The following is a 6,714-nucleotide window of genomic DNA, read 5'->3' on the forward strand; positions in this document are numbered from 1 at the left end:
TAATGTGGAAATGGAACCAAGTGTGTCTGAAGGAATAGTTTGGGGGGTTGGGGGCAAGGACTATTAATTGAAGTCACTGGCAACCTCCACCTACCATTGCATTTAGAATTCCCTGCATATACCCTTGAATGGAATGGTGTAAAAACATGATAAACTAATATGGACCAGAAATAGATAGATTTGCCCATCCTACTGCGGCTGGAAAGAGTGACACCATGCATAAGCAGGGGAGACTTTTAAAATATCGGTACCTAGCCCATTTTGAAGAGCAGATTAAATAATGTCCATATTTCAGATTTCACGTATGGGGTCCCTGTGGAAGTGATCCTGTTTACGTATCTTTCATGTCTGTCTCCTGGCAGAGGAGCAAGATCCAGTTAATCAAAGGGACCTCTGTGTTTTTAATCGTATTGTGGGAGAAAAATGAAAAGACAAACCTCCTTTTTTGTATTTTATAGTTTCAGGGCTCAAATTATGAAGGGAATTCTATTTCTTGTTTCCATTTATTTTCTTTTGTGCCACCCCTGAGACTGCAGTAGAATTAACCTCGTTCATGGCATGTTTGCTCATAATTAGAACTCTTGTTCAGCCTTATTAGCCGCTAAAATGAATCATAAGCCTGATTTTCAGCTCTTGTTGCATAGTGCATCAGAGAGGAAAACAGATTTGCCATTGCATCAAGTGCTACTCAGAGATGCAGAAAGAGCAGAAAAGGCTTGCGCTCATCTTCTTCCATTTTGCTTCCTGGTTGCTGTAGCAGCTGCAGCGTTGATCTCCCAATAGCTGCAGCTAAATCTAATCAGTAGATAGAGGTAATTCAGTAAAGGTAAGCAAGAATCTACGGCAATTCTGCAGCTTGCCTAGAACATAAGGTAGAGACAAAGGGCAACTGCCCTGGGAAACATTAATTTACAGTGGTCAAGATGTTGAGAAAAGCACAACACTTGCACAAACCCTCAGTGGAAAGTATGATAATGCTTCCAAGTGAAAGTTGAGAGGAATACTCCAAAGGATATCAGTATTTGGAACCTCTTGGAGCCCTGAGCATACTTGTGATGAAAATGGAGGTGTGCTTGAAGAGGAAATGACATGAGACTGCACAAAATGGCACTCAATTTCAGTGCTTTCATTTCAATCAATTTAATTGCCTCAAGAACTTGGGTAGACTCTGAAATGAATGCATGGTAAGATCTTACACAGACAACTGCAATGGTTGTCTATGTAACCTGATGTATGGTAAAACTCTTTCTCTGGTTTCAGAATGATACTATGTGCTCTCCCCACTTCAGTGAATGGGGAGAGGTTCTATAGAGGCAGTGGTGCTGAGGTTAGTTTCCATTTAACTCCATCCAGAAAATGATCAGCCCTCCACTGATCACATTGGACTATTAGCAATACAGCTGTTACCCTGGGGTGCATGGGAGGTAGGAGGAGGAGAAAACGCATGCCGGGGTACTTTGGGTTTTGACATGAATGCTCTGTATCACCCTCCCAAATGTATATTTTACCACATATCAGGTGTGATTCCACCTAGACCACTAGCTAATAAAGTGGCTTCATGCATGCTTATCAGTAACTACTTGGTAGGTGCTTGCCTGTAAAGACTTTAAAGCTCAGAATGGACACAATGGATGTCCTAGTGCAGAGGCAGAGAACTGATGGCACAGAAGCCAGATCAGGTCCACCTATTTGGCATGGGCAGCCTTACATTGCCAGTAGTGTTGGCAGCTTGAAGGCACTCCATTTCCATTTCATTGTTGGCAGCAAAACTGGCCACAGCAACAATGGTGTTGGACAAGGTGCCTTTTCTTCCTCTTGCATGTTTATTTATTTATTTATTGTATTTATATACCGCCCCATAGCCGAAGCTCTCTGGGCGGTTTACAGTAACAATGTTGCCATTGATAGCACTTTGGAGAGGAGGGAGTGATCCAATCTCCTTCAAAGATTACTGAGCCATCCTGGAAAACATGGGAGTAGATGGGAGTGCCTCTTCCTGCGCCAACCTGCTATCAGTGGTGTGTCATGTAAAAGGAAGAAGAGGCACCTTCATAGTTTTGAAAGTCAGCAGAGGACTGGGAGGAGTGGAGGGACTTTCTTCCCCATCACCTCGCTGGGCTGTGATGGTTGCCTTCCACCCAGCCCAGTGCTGCAAGGGGAAGGAAATCACACCCTTGCTCCTCTGCTGGAATGTGTGTATGTTTGTGTGTGTGTGAGAGAGAGAGTGAGTGAGTACAGGGAGGCACAAGTACACATATACTTCCTTGGCCCATGGACCAATAAAGGTTCACCACTTGTGTCCTTGTCCTGCCTGGTGCATCATAAAGGACATCCCAACCCAAAACATCTCAAGGAAAGGAGGAAGGCAGCTCTTTTTAAAAAGAAGCATTTTCGGGTAGGAAACTGACAACCTCAGTAACCATTCCGTGTTTCAAACATTAATAGTTAAGATAGGGCAGTGTAGGGAAAAAGTGTAATAAATAACATTTTGAATCCTGGGGAGAGTTAGAGTTTGATGGGAATGGACAGTACTGGGTATAAAAAGGAGTAAATCCTCAACTAAGATGGCTAAATGGGATTTGCTTTCATGTGCAACTTTAGTCTGATATATCGACACATTCTCTCCAATCCAGTGCACACAGCCTTGAAAAAACAAAACTAAAATACTGCAGCTGAAAACATCATGTGAAGACATTTAAAAACACACTACCATGAGTTCTTCATCCACAGTGAGCTCAGCTTCCAAATTTTCATGATTCTAGCTGAGTCCATATTAGGGTGTTAATGTGGTTGCTGTTTGTGCACATTCATCCACAGTTGAGGACTTTCAGTTTTATGCCTCTGAAATCTCTCTAGTTGTTTCCCCTCCACATTAGTAGGCAGTGCTTAATGAGATGTATTTGTGATGTGTGTTGTCTCCTCCCCTCATTTGGAATTATCCCATCTGCCATAAGTTCCTGCCTGCCATAAGAGGTCCATTTTGGTTATTTGTTTACCTGAGCACATACACCTTTTTAATTTTTTTTAAAAAAAACATACGTTTTTCAATTTATCAAATTTGCACAAAAGAGCAGTAAAAAAAAGTGTGTTGCTCCAAACCAGGCAAAGATTTGGAGTTGCTTACATGAACAGTTGCTGCTTCCTTTCCTCTCCTTTCTTTTCCTGCCTCCTGAGCCAGGAAGGCCAATTTTTATTTTTATTTTCAATACAGCTGTTGTAAAACACCTGTTAGAAAAAAAAAAATCAAAACATGCCTTCGGCAACCACCATTGGATAAAGGAAGGCTGCATCTTTTCCTTTGGGCAGATGTAGACAAAATGGAAGTAGGGTGTGTGTTAATAGATGACACCCAGCAAAACACACACATAAAAATGCCCACTCACACAATGTGCTTCAGAGTGTCCACAGTCAGATAACATGCAATATTATATTGGATTTCCCTTCCCATCAGATTATTGCAGAATGGAAAAATCAACATTTAGTGGGGGGAGGGGGCGTGTGAGCTGCTGGTTGGCTGAGGAGTGGGTGAGCCTATGTTCTGTTAAGTTGAACACTGGGACAGTCATTAGTTTTGCTCCATGCTTCAGATAGGCGTCTCACCTTTTATTTATTTATTAATTAATTTAATGGCATCTAGGCACTGTGATGTCACAGTGGCAATGTCCACAGCTGACTTTTGCTGCAAATCTGAATGCCCATCCCCCCCACCCCCCAATCTTAGCCTTAGAGAGAAAAAGGCATGTTTGCACTGAACATGGTAAAGGCATCTGGTTTGTCTACTGTAAGCACAAGAAGCTAGACTAAATGGGCCATTAGCCCGATCTAGCAGGCTGTTCTTATGTTTTGAAGGCACTTATACACTGGCCCCTTTGCTCTCTAAATGTATTCATTCCACAAGATCCTTGGACCACGTGTTCGTGTACAAGCAGAGTTGTTCCTACCAGGGTGAAGTAGCCTGTATCAGGCTGTTGATTTTGAGGTACCATTGACAGGCAACAAGTTGTCAGTTATTTATCTTTATATTTTTAACAGAATGAGGGATACAATCTGGATTTTCTTCCCCAGGCATCAAAAAGTCTTGTTGAACACCTTTCTGCCATCTTGTTTAAAGTTTTGGAATATTACCAATATTATTCTCCTTAGCCTACTTTTCTTTAGCTTCTTAGTTTCTTGGAATTTTCCTCATAACATTTCCCTGCCTCGTATAATTTATGTACTGTCTTCTGAATGCAGTCCAGTTTAATAATGTCATTGCAGAACTGTGGTTCCCTAAGCTGAACACATCTCAGATGGGATCTCACCAGCATTAAACAGAGGTGCCTCCTTGCTTCTCAAATCTTGGAAATTAGGATGCTGTGGAAACAACTTAAAATGACATTCATTCAACTGGCATGGCTTCCCCTAATGAACTGTGGGAACCGCAGTTTTGTGAATATTCTGGGATATCTCTTTTACCATTCTAGACCCTCACAGACTGACTATTCTCAGACATTCTTGGTCAGGAGCCCTGACAGTTAAACAGATTTGAATGTTGTTTACATTAGTGATGTAGATTTCCTCTTAATCTGTCTGAACAACCTGTACAGCCTTTCTTTCTTGTCTGGTAGCACTTCATGGTTACATCTGTAGGTGGAGGAGTCATAGTGTAGTGGCCCATCACATGCTTTTCATGCAAAGGACTGTAAGTTCCATTACAGGTATGGCCACTCAGGTTAAAAGGATCTCAGGCAGGGCTGGGAAAATACCTTAGGCTGCAATCTTGGAGTGACATTGCCCATCAAAGCAGATAATGTAGAGCTAAATGTTGCCAGCGCTTATACTTCTTGAGTCAGAAATACGAACCCCAGAAGCTTGTAATGCTCATCTTGGATATGACACAAGCATAGGGGTCATATTGCTTTACCAGCTCAGAAACTGAGGTTGTGACCTAGAATGTGGTCCAGAATCCTTTGCAATACAGAGGCAGCAATGTAGAAAGACTTCCCTGTGTATAGGATGCTTGAACTCCACTAGGCTAGAATATTTATTTCCAGCCATTACGAAGATATTGAACTCTGGAGTTGAAACTGAAGTCTGTGGAACCCTGTGGGATTCTGGCAGCATACACAGCCAGAAACATTGAGCTTTAGAAATAGATATTGCTCTGCTGGTGAAATTCTTTCATGTTACAGCTATGGTTACAGGAACTAATTTTAGGTAGAGAGTGCTGATTCCTGTCAAATGGCAATCTTGTGCTTGCTACCTGGGAATAAATGCTTATTTGCTAAAGAGCAACCTTTTCAGTAGCCCTGAACCCACAATTTTTGTCAAGATGGTATAACACTGCTTGCAAGTTGTGATCTTCTACTGCTAAATGTTCAACACTAAAGATACTACTTTGGAGGGAAATGGTTGGACAGAATTCCAAATTCTACATATACCACAAGCAGGTGAGAAGGAAACAATTCCATGCACAGCCCCTGCTGTGACTGCTTCTCCTCCCACTCCCTTCTGGTGCTGTTTGCCTCCCCTCAAGCTCTCCCCATCTTTCTACCAGAGCTGACCAGCCTGCTCCGTTTGCCCTGTATGTGGCCAATTAGTTCTTACTTTTAAACTTGTCCAAAGCCCACCTGCCTCGGCTCCAAGAAGATACTTGGGGTGGCATGCTTGTCCTACTCTGAGTAGACTCAGTGAAGGTAATAGACATGACTACTTTAAGTTCATTGATTTCAATGGGGTCTACTCTGAAAAGGAATTAGTTGGATTGAATCTTTAGCCTTTACTCTTTTAGATTTCACTACTGGGCTTTGTTGATTATGGCTGGTGGTTCAGGGAATCTTGGGTTGCAATTCTCCGATCTTCCCTGTGCCCCACACCCAGAGTATAATTAGGGATGAAAGGGGGAAGGGTTAATCAAGGAACAGGTGTCATTGGCAACCAGGGGGCTTGATATATCTCCCCCCAACCCATATCATGACTCCAGACTCCTAGTCTACATGAGTTGGAGACAAGGCAGAAGATTTCAAGGAAGAGGAAGATTGGTGTGTGTGTGTGTGTGTATTCTTCTCAGCACAAACTAGGGATGGAAAGATCTGTCAGTTTTGGTTCTCTCACTTCCTCATTTTTCCAGTCTTAAATTTGGTTCTCCACATTTCTACAGGAATGTGCAAATGTTTATTAAAAGATCTTAATGAAAATTCTCCAGCATTTTACTGCAAATTTCTCCTAATAAACACATTTTCCTAGGCAGTTCTGACTAATGTAGACATTTGCACAAGCAATTTCTTGCACCTAATACATATTTTCACATATTCATAATTATGCACACTTTCCCCTGACATATTCATTTTTGTAAACATTATTTGATTGGCAAACTGCATTGCAAAATTCAAATAAGTGCAAGTTTTGAAGAATGGTCGTGTTTCAGTTCTCAGTGTTTGCGCTCTCACATTGTTTTGGATAGTGCAAATTTGATAGACTTGGCTTGAAATATGAACTGAATTGAATTTCTTTAGCATGAACCTACGCCCCTCCCCCACTACCAGAAACCCCTGTGTCAGAAGAACTCAAGGAAGAAGTCGTGTCATCACCTCCATGACCTCAAGGGGTTATTTTGCTCTCTTCCTCAGACTTCATTTTGTAACCCATTACACACCCAAGGTCTTCTCAACACCACCAGGACCGGGCTCCCTTAAACCAGAGGAGGCTTAAGCAAGGAGAGAGTGCAGAGCTAAT

This window comes from Rhineura floridana, chromosome 5 (assembly GCF_030035675.1).
Source record: "Rhineura floridana isolate rRhiFlo1 chromosome 5, rRhiFlo1.hap2, whole genome shotgun sequence".
Taxonomy (NCBI): Eukaryota; Metazoa; Chordata; class Lepidosauria; order Squamata; family Rhineuridae; genus Rhineura; species Rhineura floridana.